The sequence below is a fragment of the Nipponia nippon genome, unplaced genomic scaffold (assembly GCF_047370975.1).
Source record: "Nipponia nippon isolate SJK-2023a ecotype South Korea unplaced genomic scaffold, ASM4737097v1 scaffold_1, whole genome shotgun sequence".
NCBI classification, from domain to species: Eukaryota; Metazoa; Chordata; class Aves; order Pelecaniformes; family Threskiornithidae; genus Nipponia; species Nipponia nippon.
The window spans coordinates 21379870-21398503 of NW_028262290.1; the positions used below are offsets into that span (position 1 = coordinate 21379870).

An 18634-nucleotide genomic window follows, 5' to 3' on the forward strand; every position below is an offset into this window, starting at 1 on the left:
CAGCAGAGCTGACCCCAACCTCGCTGCAGCTGTGATTTCTCCCAACCCATTTTCCCTGCAAGCTAAAGCCCCTTCATCCCTTTCCATACCAACCAGATGCAACAGTAATTCCTGCCTTTTGCATCAGCACGTCCCTTCTCAACAACTCTACCCCAAATCAGGATGGTGCTTTTCCACAAACAGGGTGAAGTCCAACTGTGCAAGAAGTCAACTCGTCCCAGATTTCGAACTGGCAGTTGTTGTGAAATGAACCTTGGGCCGGAGGAAGTGAGTAACTGCCCCTGGCTTGCAGGCAGTCTCCACAGACTTCCCCAAGCTAACCATTCCCATGGATGCCTGGATTTATGTTACAGCCAGGCTGTGAAGGTTTTTCTTGTCCGCAGGGGTTAATCTCAACCATTTTCCAAAGAGAAGACTTGGCTCCAGCTTCCATTTTCAAGCACAGAAATCTAAATTTCACCTCTGAGTGTTGCAGATTACAAAACTACTCTACGTAAAATTGTGCATCAGATCCTTCCTGCAAACTGGAACAAATCTAGGAAATAGAGCTGTATCAGTTTACAAAAGCTTCCATGTATGTGGGTGAGTCCTCACTGTGACAGTGCTATGGCATTTTAAAAGGCACTATGTGAGCAGGAAAGCTTATGGATTAATTATATCTAATTTACACACTTAATATATATGCCTCCAAACAGAAAAAAAAAAAAAAAAAAGCACTTTTTCCCTCTCACAGTCACATTGTTACAAATTGTATTAACTTTTAACAATCTCTTTATATGTTAATTACGAACGAGAGAAATCTTTCTGGTATTGCAAGGTAACACGTTGATCACTTAGGCATACTGCAGCATTTTCTCTCTACATAGAGATGAAAACTGTAGCATTCGCTTGCTTTTACAGACTAAAAAACAGCCATGTCTATGGACATGTCACATTTAACTGATACCAGAGGAATCATGAGAATCTTTGAAAACCCTTTTAAAAAATAATTCAGCCTCCCTTTCTGCCACTGACATTTTTCATTTGAAAAGGGTTCAGACACAGTCAAACAGTGACTCCTTATCTGTACCTGTGGATTTACAAGCAGGCCTGTCTTTTAATGGATTAAGAACGACAAACTTAGGGCAGATCATCCAGTGATATCCAAAAGCCTACCTAAGTTTTAAGGTACACATCATTACACTTTATATTTTAAATAAAATTAATAACATGAATCTTATAACTGGTAAGTAGTTCAGGTTTGAGGCAAACATAAAAACAAGCAGTTATTTTCCAAAACTGTATTTTTTTCCTGCAGTTGATAATTAAATAAGGTAATGTGGATTCTTTCTCTCATTTATTCTCTTTTGTTACAGTTCCAAGTTGTAGTTTGGGCAATACATTTTAATATGTATGAATACACTGAAATGTTCTACAGATGGGGTAACATCATGCTGAATTGTACTGAAGCTACTGTATTTTCCCCTCCGCTCAGAACACCATGACCGAGTAGCAGACTGCAGACAAGGTTACAACCCATTTTACTGCATAACCTTCCCGTTTCCCTTGATCATAGTTCTCCAAAAAAGATACATTTCTCTCTGGTCACCATGACCAGCAGCCATTTTAACACTATGGGTGAATGTTAGAGTTGGGAAGGATAATCTGCTCATATGTTTTGGCAAACACAGACATTTTGGCTACGCTTGTACAAGGTGCAGCCCATTACAATTTGATCCTTGGCAAAGATTTTTTTTTTACCTGAAAATCTTTGTTTGTTTAGGGGAAAAATTAATACTAAGAGAGCTGTAAGTTAAAAAAAACACTGCACATCAGGGTCTACAAGCACCTGCTAAGATTATTTCTTTTTTCCTACCAGAGCCTGCATCTTTTGTAAAATCCCTGTATACGTTCCTTTGTCTGCCCTAAGCAGGAAGGCCAGGGGCTGGTACAAGGGTTTGTAGAAGAAAGATTACAAATGTCACTATTAAAAATCCTCTCCTGAATTCCCCTGACCCTGGAGTAAGAAGCCTGCAACTTTCCTGCATTCATTTACAATATTTTGCTCCTCTGAAATTTCCTATTTGGTGAATGGTATCAAAACTGTGGTAACAGATGGGCCTGGTCTCCCGCTGACGAGAACGGGGCTGTCCTCTGCTCATTGCCCACTTCCCAGGAGGACGCTGGTTTAAGTGGTACAACACCCGTGGCCTCGAGCAACTTGGGATCTCAAGAGAGTTTGATGGAAAAAAAAAAAGAGAACCTCACCCTGTGATTCTTAATTAAGAGAGTTGGAAAAGTGTGTCAGCAAGACAAGATTTTCCCCTTTAGCCTCTGAAGAAGTTCAGATGTAAGTCAAAAGTGTTCTCAGCAGCTACCATCCCCTGCACAACTGCTCAGCACCTTCACAGATTACATCAGGAAAAGGAAGAGGAGCAGATATTTTACTGCCATTTCACCACTTGCAGTAAGAAGTGTAAAAACTCAGCTGGTACTGCCTTTTCACAGGTGCCTGTCCATGGAGATCTCAATGAGCAGGGAGAAAAGGAAGGAAAGGATGAAAACCTGCTGCAGCTGCCTTTAATCTGCGCTCCAGCCCACAACAAGCAGAAAATTCTGTTTCAAACACCGTTAGGAGTTTCTAGGGATCAGCAATTGCAACAGTCCACTTCAGTACTGAACACTGAACATAATGTTCCTTCACATAACAGCAAATTATAATATACAGAATTCATACACACCCCTGGGATTCACCATTCCTATGGCAAATTTGGGAAGCAGTTGTATTTTGCTGTCTTCATCCTAGACTTGTCAACCATCCAATTGAAAAGGGCAGCAAGAAGCGTAACAGAAGCAGCACTCACTAAGAAATGTAAGTAGAGAGGAAGTGATGCCCTGCTTTTAGTTTTTGTGAGTTAGGTAAAAAAAAATACTTAAGAGACATTCCATTTAGTGATATTTACTTCCCTTTTCCTTGCTACAAAGTATTTTTTTTTTCAGCTTACTCTTCAGGAAAACACTTATTTCCAGCTTGCTGAGTAAGTTTATACAAAATATTTGAGACACATAGTATGGGCTAATCAATTTTGGTAAAAGATAATGCTGTTAGTGCTGTGGGCTGTTTCTCTTATCTTGTTGATGTAGCATACTTTTAAAGTCTGTGATTACTCAAAGACTTATGATAGCTGCACTGTGAAAGAAGCCTCAAGTCATGACTCACTAGTACAGCTACAAAACATCCCATGGCTTTTAAGATATTAGGCCACCTTGGTGGATACAAAATCAGAATGAAAGGACTCAACTTAGCAGTCTTTTCTTACATATACATATTGTTTTAGAAATGCCACATTGGGCTTGCATAAAATAGAAGGTAGAGGGGTCAGTTTAGCCTTGTCTTCTTTTACAGCAAAATCAGAATAATTTAAAAAAACTCCACAAAACATGTAGTGTACACAGGAACCCAACAACAGCTTTTGGCCTTTAATAAGATTTGACCACAGTTCGAATACCACAAGAATTCAACTATAAATAGTATTTCTGAACAAAATAATACTGGCTTTCATTCCATTCTGGAATAAGAAAAAAAGGAATGCATCTGAAGGTGAACGATGAACAACGCTTTGGGGGAGAAAAAGTGAAGTACTTTGTTCAGAAGTAAGCATATCCAGATTTATGAATGTTTAACTTTTCTGAGCAAGTCACTGATAGCTTTGGCAGTAGGTTTTTTTTAATCAGGAATGGCTTCCTAAGTGGAGTCAGTTAAAAAGAATGAGTAAGCTCTTCCTTTGCTATAATTAGAGATTGGTTATTTGACATCATGAGGCTCTACCAATTTCCACTAGCAAATGGCTCCTTCTTTGCATATTTCCAGTGCACAGCCGTCTGGCTCTCTAATGAATATTTTTGCATGGCAGAGAAATAGTATATGTTGTAGTTTCCAAGAAGGACTGCTCTGAAGTCAGAGCGAGCAAGTTAAAAACACTTTCAGAAGTTCTTAAGCGCTGCCCAGCCCAGAGCCCAAGATCTGCCTGCCGTCCTGTATGCACAGGAAGAATCTGCAATTAATATTTGACTAGTGATTACCTCCATTATAACAAACTAATATGTGTACATTTGCACACAGCAGTTCACTGATAGCAGGGAACTATACCCTTTCCACTTCTGTGATTCCTAACAAGGTATCTCCGATATTAAATGCTCATACACTTGCTTGGCAGACATAAACTGCATTATTGAGATACCTCCTCTAAATTCTCCTCCCTCAATTTTCAAGTCTCTGAGACATAACACACACTAAACTACAGTTTTGAACATAAACTTGAAATACGACATTCTCTATTCAAGTACTCCAGTCAAACCCTGATAAATCAGGCTGGCCATGCAGTGATCTTATCCTTTCTGACTCTTTAATAAATCGAACCTTGTAAGTTCACGCTGTTGGAAGTTGTCACTAAATGAAATTGTGACCTTATCCGATGCGTGAACTTATCCTGCTGACAACTACATTTATTGTGCGGATAAGAATGGGGGGGGAAAAAAAAAGACTTTTGATAATTGTGATCTTAGCCATATGCAACTCTAACAGATGGGATCTTTTTGATGTTCCATTAATGATTTGCCTATGATGAGCCTCTACTCAGGGAAAAAATAAATGTTCTTCATAGGTAAGTGGTAGGGGGACGGGTAAGCAGTATGAAAAGTGCACAAAGAGGTACTGGCTGACAGCAGTGAATCAGAAGCTATTAGCCTAGCACAAAGAGCTTTGAATTAGCTTGTAATTGCACTGGAAAAGATAACACAATGGAGGTGGCAAAACAGAAACATTCGATTTCCACAGGACTCATCCAATAGCCCAAAACTCTAAAACAAGTAACTGAGTCTGAAGCACTAACCCAAAATATGCTAAGCCATGGCACTTCATGATGAATGAATGAGTACTGCATCCCCTTCCAGCACTGACTGGATGGCTGCCCCTGCTGTTGTGGAAGAACGTTGGGGAAGAGACAATTCACACAGCTACGCTATGAAAATGACCAACCATCTCACATTACCATGTTTGTCTGTCAGGGATTTCATACACTGTGTTACCTAATTCTCACATCTCTCCACAACGGGCAGCACTGTACCCGTTCTGCAGTGCACTGACTCTGGAGCGAGAAGGTCTGGGGGGTGTCAGGGTACAATCTGTTTTGCAGCACTGCAGGTCTGCTGTGGGGCACAAGAACTGTAACTATCGTACTAGAAAGACACACAGTACCCATGAGACAAGTTGACACTAGAGTCCAAAGAGTAATGAACTAAATTATAATCAATCTTCAAAAGGAATTTTACAATTTGCTTTGCAATGAAAATTGCATTCACAGGGGTCTTGGCAAAACCAGAGGTTATTCAGGTTGTCCAGAAGCAAAGGCAAAATTTAATTTTGCTGCCTCAAAGATGAGAAAATACAGCCAGGCCACTATTAGGATGAGAAGGATGGAAGGAGGAACAGACTTCAGACTGAAAGCTGACAAAACAGCTCTGTGGAGTCCCCCTGGAGGAAGGGCTGCTATTCTGCTGCCACTGAGAGGGCGGCAGGTTTCTGAATGGAGCAGCCTTCTTCTTTTCTTTGAAGTTGCTGCCAACCCCCAGCAACTTTTCCCCCTAACCCTGGTCCTCCCTGGTCCCATCCCTCTTAAGGTCAACCAGACCTCTTAGCCCAATGGCCACGAGAGAAGTAGACACAAGGATAGCCCACAGGTAGTTATTGCTCTAAGCTACTGCTCTCCTTTGCCTATGCTTAGAAGCAGGTCTAGATAGCAAACACGATGCAGGAGAAGCTGCCACATGCTGTTTCATTCCTAACTGAGCTGCCTAACGTTGCCCCATCTTCCCAATGCTCCCACAGGGCAGCTGTGCACTCTAGGTAAGGATGACAAATGAAAAGGCTTCTCCATTTTCCGTAAAAAAAATCTTGCTGCTCCCTGCCTTTCTTTAGAGCCCCGAAAGTCAGAAGCAGTTTCTTTATCTCTCCTACCTGCTGCTAGTACTGCAAATGGCAGAGAGTGCAGGTGCTATCCTTATCTGCAACAGCGCTGTCCTAAAATGGACAATAAAGGGAAGGAAATAATATTTTGAAAGTGAGGATAGGGAAAGACTAGACAAAGATTTTCAGAAAAAAAAAAAAGACCACAGAAGGAGGCGGGGGGAATAAATTTGAAAAACAAGGCAAGAGAGAGGAAGTCTAGGGAAGGAACCATTTGAAGACCCAGGCTGGGTCTGATCAGGATACAAAGCCACAGTCTGGAAAAATGGGAACAGAAGATATTCAAGAAAAAGAGGGATGCAGAAACCTTGCCAGAGTGAGAGAAGACATATACATTTCCAAGCCTGAACCATAAGGACAGAAGTGCATGAATTCGCATTTAGAAACAGAATGTCAACACTATTATCCTTTTTTAGCCAAGGCATATGTGTCGTTACAGTGCTTAATTCATAAGCTAAACCACCAAAATAAAGTATACTTATTCTAATACCTCATTGCTCAGCTGAATCCTGGCTAAACCGAACACTTAAAGAGTGTCTACACTGTACGCAGTGATGTGATTTCACCTGACATCTGGTCAAACCCATTCTCTACCTCCAAGCAGCCAGATCACCATGTAGGCTACAAAACTCTTCTGAGAAAAAGTTTCATTACTGGTTACTTAGTTTACACTAGGCTCCGGCTATGACCACAACACTGACATAGTACTCCAGCCTGGTTGATGTGACCTTAGGTGTAAGCACAAAAGCTGCTCCAGATTCCCAACTGCAATGCAGAGCTAACTTTAGTGATGTGAAGGTGCACTATGTCTTGCAACACAAGCAGAGTTTTCAGAGACCATAGTTTCAAAAGAAGGGTATGCACTGATAATTCAAAAATTCAGATTTGTGCTCTATTTGTAAAGTTTTCATTTGCTTATATAAAGTGAATACAAAGGGAAAAAATTACATTTCTACAGTGCCTCACACTCCTGTAATCTACAGAACTTAGTAGGAACACAAGATCCCATCCCAGGTTAGAAAAGCATAGACCTACAGTGATGAACACATCTGCATGAATTTGAAATGACAATGCAACTTCTGTATTTTGGGGGGTGGGGTGGGAGGGAGGGCGATTAATTACATAAAATGTTAAACAGCACATAAATTGAGTAATTACTAAAGATACAGCTCATGGAAAACCACATAATAATTGTCCATCAAGTATAACATCAAAATAATTACTAAGGCTTAAGCTGAACTATTACAAAAAGTACTGTTTTTTTCTTGGAAGTCAGAAAGGAAGGAGTACATAATGAACACTGCTGCTAAAGTTTGATTAGCTTTTTAGTAGAACAGACTCTTACACAGCTGTATAGACTTTTCCTTTATTTAGACTGCTTCACTGAACTTACAGAAACCTGCTCAAAGAAAAAAATGAGAGACACAAGTAGAAAGAAAAAGATATTTACTCAAGATATGCTAAGAAATACCAAAGATTTCTTCACTTGCTTCAAAGTTCCATATAATATGAAAAATACTCTGTTCATATCTGCATCTAGTCTACAGACAGAGGCAAAATAAACCCAGCCATTATGGCAAAATCCTGATCCTGTGATGAAATTAGGAGAACCTATCTTTAGTTTTCAGTCTACTCACTATAAGAGCAATTTACACCTCAACGCCTAAATCTCATACAAGAAGAAAAAAAAATATTATTTTTGTCTTTGTCAATAATTTTCCATCTTCATATCTGGATGCACAGTTCAAGAGGTCTGTTATTCCCTGTACATATTGAGATAAAACTGGAGGAGAAATATTTGCAAAAATACAGAAAAAAATCCCAAAAGGCAACTAGTGCAGCTGAAGAGCCCTCCCTGCAGTTTTTTGTGAGAGGAATACTGTAAACTCCATTCTTACATGGACACTCCATACTGGCAAAAATGATTCCCAATTATATTATAACACTGTGCAGACTCAGTGGGTTGAGTAGGTACTTTATCCCAGCTACATGTAGCTTGCACAGCTTTGCTCCCTCTCTCTCCATCACAAATACACATGATACAGAAATGCCAGACTTGGCAAGAGCAGGCTGATGATATTACTGAAGAGGGTTTTCTTGATAAGATCATCATCTGTTTCTGGACTCTTGGGTATGCTCCTTTCCTCAGCAGAGAACAGTCGCCCCTGATAAATGTCCCTTTGTGTGCAGATTCTCCCCTGATATATGCGAAGACATTTCAGTCCTGAGTCTGTTTTTTCGTTGCTTCATATAGCTCAAATACAGTCAGAGGTATATGGAGCATTGTATGTAAAGCAATAGAAAGTGGACCAATTGAACATACAGCTTATGTAACTCAGACTGAAGCCCTTTCTACGATAGATGCTATTCTGTGGGAAGAAAATTAAACATTTCACCATCACCTACACCAATCTTTCCCTAGGACTTTTTGGAATCCTTTTAGCTGAAAGATGCTAACATTTTCTTTTTACAATATTATTTGCATTAATATATATATTTAAATACAATAATTAATAGACATTTTTATATTTACCCAATATTGTTGGATTTCTTTTTTACTTGGAAAAAGTGAAAAACATCAAGGTAGCCTGCGTTGTTAATAAATGCAGAAAGCTAGGAAAGTTAACTTAATATGAAGACTGCTGTATTAATATTGACGTCATGAAATGTATTAAATGAACAAAAATGTTTTGGAAAGTATTCTTCTTAACTCTAAAAGCAAGAGCAGTGAGATCATCTGTGACTGTATCTGTGGTGTCTTCTCAGTTTACAGTACTTATGCTTAGAGAGAGAAGGATCTATTTTCATCTCTCACTTGTGTAACAGCAGATGAAGTTATTTGCTTTCTATCAGATATGCATGCTCAGAGCTATGAAACCACTGCTGAGATGCTGATTTCTAGCTCAGAGTATGTGAGCCAAACTGCCCAAATGTCTTGCAAAAGCAGCAGATGCTTTAACATGATTTCCCTATTTCCTTTCAATGTTCACAACAAATTTCTGAAAGAGGGAGAGTACCAAGAAAAAACCAAAAATCTCAACAAAGACTCAAATTCATCAGTGTTTACTGTGACCATCCAAAAGATCTAGCTACTGTTGAGATTAGGAAGATGAGAGGGGGACTGGGACAAGGGGAGATTGAATGCCATGCTCCACTGCATGCATGCAGTATATAGTTCCATCCATTATAATTTATATGAAAAGTAACATTATTATAAATAGAGATAAATGTAGTATAACTATAATGTACAGTATCAAGATTCAAATTAATCATTTCTTTGCACTTGCTGGGGACGGCCATGCATAACAGACACATGGCTCTGCACTGCTCCAGCACTCATGAGTTATGTGCTTATCTACATCTTCTATGATCAAGTACCAGCAATGACCAACGCAGCTTTTTAACACTGTTGCCAGACAGGAACTGACTGCTGGTTTTGGACGTGGACCAGAGCACCCTCACTCGCTCCTTCAGTGCCTCAGTCTGGAGTATCACCCTGATTTCACATGCAGCTATATCTTAGCATAGCCAAGACTTTGAAGCCGATATAAAGACTGATGCCCACTTATAAGACAGACTTGTAACTCTGAGTGAAATAAACCCTTGAACAGAGATTGAGCACAGGTCCTGTGCACTACCTAAATCCTACTCTGAGGCTTACATAAGACTTAAGTAGAATATTGGTCTTGCAGCAGCCTTCTGTACAGAAATGATCTTGACCTTCACAGGAGTAAGTTCCAGGGGCAGCATGTATGTAAAGCATATCCCAAATTGTTTTGCCTTATTGCCTTCCCCTTTATGAGCGCAGGCTTTGAACACCCCATCGCTGCTTGGACAGACGCAGCGACTGGGGAGCCCAAGGAACAGTCACGGCTGGCACATGGGGCCTGTTCTGCGGCAGGAGGACATAGACTGTCTTCCTCCTGGAGAACGACCTTCCGAGACTGACTCTTCACAGCCTGGACTATATCTCTGTAAACAATGACTGAGAACATGTCCACATCCTCTATGGCCTCAATGGAAATAAGAAGCTCAGGATCTCAGCGTGAGTCAGTGCTGGCAACAGGAGCCCTAACTTTCTCTAACAGTTGCAATCACTGCTTCTGACAACTTCACACAATACATAGAAGAAATGTATTATTTTGAAGAAGTAGGAAAGTATTTTTGGCAAGGCACAGCCATTAAGCAGGCAGTGTCAACAGTGATCAAAAGAATTATAACTCAGAATATATCTGGGCTACAGAATTATTTTGTTTTTCAAGCATTAAAACTGCCCCTATACTATGATGTTTAAAAAATACTAATGTCAATTTATAACAGCTTCTTCTTATCCTGCAATGGTGATGTACTATAAGAATATAAGAAGTATAGCCTGAGTATTAAGTATACAAACTTAAAACAGTTAAGTACATAGAGAAGTATCATATTGAAAAGGCTGCAGGTCGACATCTTCATTCTCCTGCCAATAAAATCAGCAGTTTACAAAATTAAATACAATAGCATAAAAACTCCCCTAAAAGTACCTGCTCCTTCTCTTCCTCCCCAGTAAAAAAAATCACATGCATCAATTCAAAGAGAAAATTTCTATTTTAGTCATGACTATTATTTTGATGTACATAGATACTTTTCAACTTAACGATTCCTTTCTGATAGGCACAGACAATTTGCTGCACAAGGAGTCTTGGAGAAGGGCAGTTTTGTTCTCCCAGGTTTTTTCCCCATATGTTTTCATCTCAGTTAAGAAAGTACATTAACAAGATACATAATGCATTAACTTAAAAGGACAAAAAAATCTAGACAAACAAATTCTACTTTTACATATCCAATGGTGCAGTTAGCAGTTTCAAAATCAAGCCTTCCAACATTAGAAAAAGCTTGAAGCTCCATGCAGCCCCCTTGCACCCTGGACCACTCTTTTGCAGATTCCAGGACCTCAGCATAAAAGCCGTCTTTCTATCCTGTCTCCTGTCTCCCGGACACTGCTTCCTTGTCCAGTTCATCTGCCTCCCCCTGTTGCCTTCTGTGGCCTCACTGTTCCTCCTCAAGGGCAAATATTGGGTCATACGCAAGGTCCCAGTGACTGCCTCCAATAATGTCCAGAAGTAAATGTCAGAAAAACAAGAGGAGAAAGGCACATATGCTTTCCTTCACACAACTGGTTTCTAGCTTTCTGTCCTCTCCTATTGATCACAGACCGTCTGCCAGCCAAGACTAATCTGCCCCTTCAAACTCCCAAAAGCTGTTTCCTACCCTCATCAGATGCAATTCAGAAGCTGACAGTCTTTTCACTGACATCTATATCTTGTCTCAGTCATCAGATACCAACCTGAGTCTAAACTTTTCTATTCTCTTGACTGTACTCATCACAGAAACACAACACTCCGAAGAAGATGATTAATTTATTCTACCAAAAAACTGTTTATCACTCAGTGTGGACATCCCCAACATACTGGGCAGACTTAGCAATAGTTGTGTTACTAGCATCTTTCTTACTGCATCCGCTTATTATTTCTTCTCCTTGCACCTCTGTAAACTCTATGCTTTAGACAGTCAATAAATAATACAAAGGATCTTATTTTCCAGTCCACAAACAGAACCTCCTCAGTGACCTGCTGCTAACTTCGCACCACCATGAGTCAGGAGAGCTACTAAGTGAATGATTTCTACAACAGTACCAGTATCTAGGTGGGAAAGTAGATGTCCATGAGGAGAATGTTACAGCATGCCAAAGCTAAGTGATGAAGAAGTAACAGCCAGGGAGTAGTTCTCACCCGGAAACAAAAAGTCCAAACTTTTTATCATGAGTAGAAGCTTAATAAAATATAGGAAAATGTTTATTTTTACTTTTTAATCAGCTGCCCTTGTTCAAATAAACGCACATTTTTCTCTTCCCAAATATTTTTTTCAGACAGATACCAGCTTTGAAGTCTCTATGCAAACACCATGAAGAGATTCCTAAATTATCTCCAAGTAATGCTAGTAAGCCTTGTGGTACTGCCCCTGAGTTAGGCTGCAGCCTTCGAGAAGGCAGGGACCGTATTTGACCTATTCCTAAAATTACCAAGAACACTGTCTGGATTAGATAAGTAACAATAAAATTGAAATAAACTATGGATACATCCTACTGAATTGTGAACAATCCAGGTTCTCAAGAAAGATCAAGTGTTCTCTAGATGATATCAGAATGGATCTGTGGGATCTGATGGTGCGGATTTGTGTATCAGTGGATCTGATACTGCACTTCACTGTTATAAAGCTGAAACTAGAAAGCATGTACACTAAGAGCAATATGGCCTTTCAAATTATGGTAGAAGCAGTAAGGTCATAATGAAATCAGAGGAAATTCCATGTTTGTAAACTTCATACTGACTTAAAGCAAATAAAGAAGAAAGTATTAATAATGATCGGGGAAAAATGTCATACTAAACTCCATACAAGTTTTATATTTTTTCACACTTTTTGTAAGCAAGTATAAATATGCTAGTACTCTAAATCAATATGGTAACTTCATAGAAGAAATAAGTCTCATCTATGGCTGTGTTGTACCACTAGCACCTTAACTTACACATATGTGAGAATATATGTATAAATAAACACATGCAGCTTACAAAGTCTTCCACTGTGCCAAATATGGCCATGGCATGTTTAAGTACTTGCTCTATGCTTATGCTGTCTTCTCCTTTTGGCAACCAATAAAAAATACTGGAAGTTGCTTTCTAAAATGAGAGACAGACAGATATTCAAACAGCAGTACCAAAGAAACTCCTATGAACAGGTAACTCAAACCTTTGCTAGTTCCCATGTAGTACTTACTCATGCATATCACAATAAACAGTTTCAAGAAACTATCAAATAAAGGAGATACATATGCATTTTAGAGAAAACCAGTCTTGCAGAGAAGGTTTTAGTCATAATCTAGAAAGATCTGGGCTCGGTGAATTGGATCTAAACGTACCTCCTATGGGACCTTCAAAATCACTCATAATCTCTCTGTAACTCTGGAAGTAATAATACTTCCTTTCTCTCACCGTTTATTGACCTGTCTTTTTAGATAGCAAGCAATCCAGAGTGGGGACTGTTATTGTGTTTGCATGTATAGACATACATGTAAAAACTGTAAAACAGATACATAGATATACATTACAGATAGATAGATAGATATGTATGTATACACACACACTTTTATTTATCTATAAAGTATAGTATCTAGGACAAAAGGAACTCCATGTCAATAGAAACCAACAGCTTCTAGATGATACTGTAATACACATAGCAAAAAATAATATATCTTGGTGTTCTGAAAGGGATGCCCTTTTCAAATATGCTGCATCTCTTTTGTCTCTGGCAAGTAGGCTTGCAGGGGGGCTTTGATTATGTTTCTGATATACACTCCGCATCATTTTTTAGAATAGTTAAACAAAGCTCAGTTCCCATATCCTCTGAATAAAGTGAAAAGACAGCCAGAGAGAAAGAGACAGAGGACTGCTATATATAGTATAGCAGGTACTATTTGTAGTATTTGAAGTCTGAGGTCATTGGTTTAATTTAATTTTGGAATTTATCTAAATTCAACCATTGCATGTTTTTACTCTTGAAATAATTATGATCAACAAATTTATGTAGGTAGAAAAATATTTGCTTATATACTGCTTTTTATCTCTCAGATAAAATAGCACACGCAAATAGCGCTCACAAAATAGCAAATGATACCCTTTGAAATACTGAGTTCAATTGTTCCAAAATATTACATGTAACAGAAGAAAGCAAACCATTCACTCCACAACACCCTTCTTGCCTGCCACTGAAGCATACAGATATCTCATTTGCTAATTTATTGTCATGTTGCTAGAAATATTTAGACCAACTAAAATTATTTCAATTTGAGTGGCAGCCCACTCTTCAGTGTCATTCCAGGACAAATGTATCACCAATTTTTAGATTCTTCTTTGATCCCAAGAGTTTTACAGTCATGCATTATTCTTTGACTTTTTTCACAATCATCCATTTAGACACCTCCTGACAACTAAACATTGGCAGTGCACGCAATAAAATTACTGCTGTTCCTCCCTGTCATGAGCAAATGTAATAAAACCTCTAACAGCAAATCAATGTCTACACTTTGTAACAAGTATAATTATGGTAGGAAGAGGCACGCAAATCAATATGAAGATTGTGAGTAGAAGCTTTAGGTTTGTCAGTCATTTCTAGTGGCTGTTTACATTTTGCACATTCATCGAGAGCTTGGAAGAACAAAATAATTCTGTTTGAAACCTACAACACAGATCTCACAATTATCATATCAACAACACAATTCTGTATCCACAAAGCTTCAAGTATTCTCATGGAGAAACAGAGGTATCACATCTCACCTGTCCTGCGCCAAGAGAGCTTGGTATAAATAGTGTAGAATTTAAAAGCACTACACAATAAAGATACCAGTGTCTGACAAAACCATTATTTCACCGAGAGGTATGATACTTCCCTCCGAAAGGCAATAAAAAGTAAATTCCACGCTGCACTGTACATAAAGAACAGTTAAAATGAAAAATTTGTTGTGTGACATCTCATGTTGTTAACAATATAGGCAGATCAAGATAAGTGGGTGGATTTGGATCATCATCGGAAGACACAAGGCCATATTTGCCAGTCTATTATGTCATGTTTCTTGAATTCATGAACCCAAGAGTGCAATAACTTTTTGTGACATGATGGAGAAGTTACATTTTATACATGCTCTAAATACACAGGCAAGATAAATGAATTAAACCCAGCAACCATATTGGTTTTTTTAAATGTTATTGAGCAATATAGCATATGGATAATTCTGAAGTCTAAAGCATACAAACCATTCAGAAAATAGCAAGGGAAAGCAAACTGTGATTGCCAGATGATTTATGTCAAATTAGCCCCTACCTTTGTAAACCAAAACAGTAGGAGAATATGAGTAAGAAAATAATGTTAAAGAGATTCTTCGTTAAGTTAAGAGGGAGCACACCACCAAAATCACACACACTATGTCTGGAGTTGATGATTAACTCGAAATGCTGTACTCTTCCAAACATGGCTCATCCAATTTGGAAGGGCTATAACATTTTAGGAGCAATGGTTATTCACATTTCCCTTCAACCATTCCTGTTCAAAACACAGGTAGATTAAAAAAAAAATTGTGCAAAGAATAATTTTAAGAGAAAATGTTGCTAAAATTGTTAGAAAATGCCACAGTTCTATCCAAAATTTTTAACTTTCATTATTTGACTAATTATTACTTACTTTGATGTAACTGCATTTATCTTTAGTCACTAAAAATGTATACAATTTTGCGCTTTCAAACCTATGCTTTAACAATATGCTAATTATACAGTTCAGATGATCTGGAAAGAAATCCATTTTGCACTGATGATATAAGGGAGTGACAGTATAATTTACATTAAGAAATGTTTTCTCATTTTTCTCAAAAATTGGTTTGCACTCAGCCGGAGAAATCTAAATTCAACCAACAGGCATCCCTCCCTGCTTCTCCATGGTTACAAAATAACATGACAATCTGAATGACGAACAAGATGCACATAAGAACGGGTTACAAAAACTCCTCTGGACACAGGTAGACAGGGAGTCAATGTTTTCTTTTGTAATCTGATTAAACAGACAATTATTGTATAGAGCAATATTGAAATGCTAGTAGCAGACAATTCTCAGTGACATTACTTCAAACATTTCGAATTAGCTATTCCAAATTGTCTAAATTAGCCCCCAGGGCAGTTGGCCAGTCCACATTCCTGACTTTAAGGGAAGACTTCTAACTGGAGAGGCTAATATAAAGGTTCCCCTTTTGTTTATGGCTTCCTTCACATAGCTTTCTTTACTCCAAGTTTAACAATACTGTACCACAGTGTGCTTTTGGCACACATTCTCCTGCCACATTAATACCAACCTGTATAGACAGAGCTTGAAAAAGAGTGACTGGTTCGTTGTGATTTTCCTTTTAGTGTTCAAGGGATACAGACTGCATCGACTGGGAGATGGCACAGTGAGAATCCCGCTTCCTGGCACGCTGCTCTTCATCAGCTACAGACATCTAAGCACATGAAATCTGAGGGCTAAAAACAGTCCTGATTTATCCATTTGATTCAGAGCTATCTTGCCAGATATATTATGAAAAAAAACCATACCCATAACTTATCCTCAGACTGATACATTTCATTACTTTGTGGATTCGTGGGGAATCATAGAAAATGAGTTCCCCAAGTTTTTGGGACCATGTAGCTTTGCAGATACAGCTGCACCACTGTGGGAATATAGTCACAGTCATTTGATGTAATATTAAACCTGTACCTATGCATAGCAAAGACAAAGATAAACTTAATGCATTGTAATGATGTGCCACAGATAAGTCTAATTAATATTTTCTTAGACACACAGCCTAAAATAGCCTGGCATCCAGAAATGCAGATGCAGAGTTTTTCAAGATTATCAACAATAGTGGACAGAACAACGGAAAAAAGATCTACAAAGATGGGTAATTCAAGTAAATGATTACAGACTATCACACCAACCACTTTTGCAATTTTATTTAATAAAGGATGTTTATTTAAATAATTGAGAGTCAAACTATTAAATATTTCCATCAGATGAAACTTGGCATTTTGGAAAGAACATTTTGCATATGAGATCACCACCTTCAGGTAACCGTTTTCTAGCTTTCTATTTGTATTATAAATGTATTTCTCACAGGGAAGAATGGAACTTGAACACCAAATTAAAACCAGCATTATTAGGAGACTTAACAAGCAGTGCAAAGACAGAAGCATGTAAGCCTGAGGATAAAAAAAAAAATCCATCATAATATAATTCCACAAAATAAAGATGAGGTTAATCTGAAACCTATGAAAATTAATATCAAGATTTTAATTGACCTCAGCAGGTTTCAGTCAGGCCCTGCATGTTCAACATGATGGTTCAGTGTACTCTCGCAGTGTTCCCACAGAATGCTCACCCCATCACCACCTCACCTTCTCTCACTAGTTTTTCGATTTCCACTGAAACTGAGGTGTCTCAAATTACTCTCTGAAGTTACTTCCTTCTTTGCACAAACATGTTTTCAAGGGCATTTTTGAATATGCAAAAGTAAATTTTTACAGTTACTATTCTTCCTTTAAAAAAAGAAAGCCGTGATGAATGTGAAACTTCGCAGTGATTTTCTCTGGAATATTTTAGGGTGATAAATTGTGGATTCTGGAAAAAAAAAATACATAGAGGAAATCAATGGTCATTTCCAGCACACACATAACATTCACTACATCAGAACATTTCAACCTTTACCATGAGGACCACTCACACAGCATGACACTGGGATGGAAGAGGTGGAGGACATCAGTGGGCCTGTTTAAAGTTCAATTTCAACTGAGAGATTGGTTTTGGAAGTGAAAGCATATTAAAAAAAGATGTTCAAAACTACACTGGACACTTTTAAGACTCAGCTGGACAGGGTGTTGGGCCATCTCATCTAGACTGTGCTCTTGCCTAGAAAGGTTGGACCAGATGATCCCTGAGGTCCCTTCTAAGCTGGTATTCTATGATTCTATGATACATTTTGATTTTCAGATCACTGGAATGACTTCATAACTACAAAATATTTGTCCAAATTAGGATTCCATTGTAGGCTTTTTTATCAACATTTTCTGGAGGAAAGTGTTTGTATTTTATGTGCAGAAAAAGTGTGGGTTTTTTTTTCTGCAGGAGTTTGGTATGCCAACAGCTTAACAGCTGCTGACAGCTTAACAGCTCTTTCATTCTCACTCCATTCCACTGAACCTGAAAGCCACCCTCTAGAAACAGTGAATTTGATCAGTATTTCAACCTAAACACTTCACTGTTTCAGACTTCATAGGCAGAAAAACAGTATGATAAATTAGACTCAGTATATCATGTCTCTGTTCACTTTCCTGGCACTATCTCGTGAAGCTAAGAGAAGTCATAATCTGCCAGCTGCTGTATCACAGTCCCTTTAATGATACAAAAGCATGTACAATGAATAAGCTGAGGATAACTCCTCACAGTTGTCCTTGTCCCCTTGTTCCACTTTTTCTTTTTGTTTTTACAGGAGAAAATCGTAAAATGTTTGCAGAAGTTGAAGAGATAATTAAAAAAAAATAATAAAAATCTCTATTTATAATGGAGAGCACTGCTAAAGGCTTTGGGAATTCTAGAGACAGCACAAACAATTGAAGTGCCCCTGTTACAGCAATTCAGGCATTCGACATCACATACCTGAAAATCTTCAGTGCCTGCTTTTGCAGGCTTGACTCTTCTCCTGCGCTAGGTCTGTGAAACAGAACAAGGGAAAAAGATCAGTTCCCATCTGTTAGAAGGCCCCGTCACCTGCATTCAACACCACAATGCTGACACTGTACATAGACATATACAAATGATTACCTGATTCATGTTGTCCAGTTCCAGAAATGCAGGCTGCTGTGAGTTTTCTACCTAATACCTCTCGTTTTGGCATTTCTGCTGCACTACTGGCAGCCCCCGACAGAAGCGTATCTGATGTGCAGGGCTCCATCAAGTGAAATTCCCATTTGGCCTTTTTATCTCATGAGTGTTGGACTCTGCACAAGTAATAATACAAAA

General features: G+C 38.6%; 1 protein-coding gene across 4 annotated transcripts in view; it reads right to left on the bottom strand.

Annotated features, from left to right (window-relative positions):
- ZFPM2 (zinc finger protein, FOG family member 2) overlaps window positions 1–18634 on the bottom strand; it is a 317280-nt gene that overhangs the window by 157925 nt on the left and 140721 nt on the right. The window contains exon 1 of one of the 4 annotated variants that reach the window (XM_087747670.1): window positions 15936–16074. The exons of the other annotated variants lie outside the window; for them this stretch is intronic. The gene's annotated coding sequence lies outside the window, so the exon portion shown is untranslated. Of the gene's footprint in view, window positions 1–15935; window positions 16075–18634 lie in introns of those variants that run through there. 4 annotated transcript variants of the gene reach the window in all.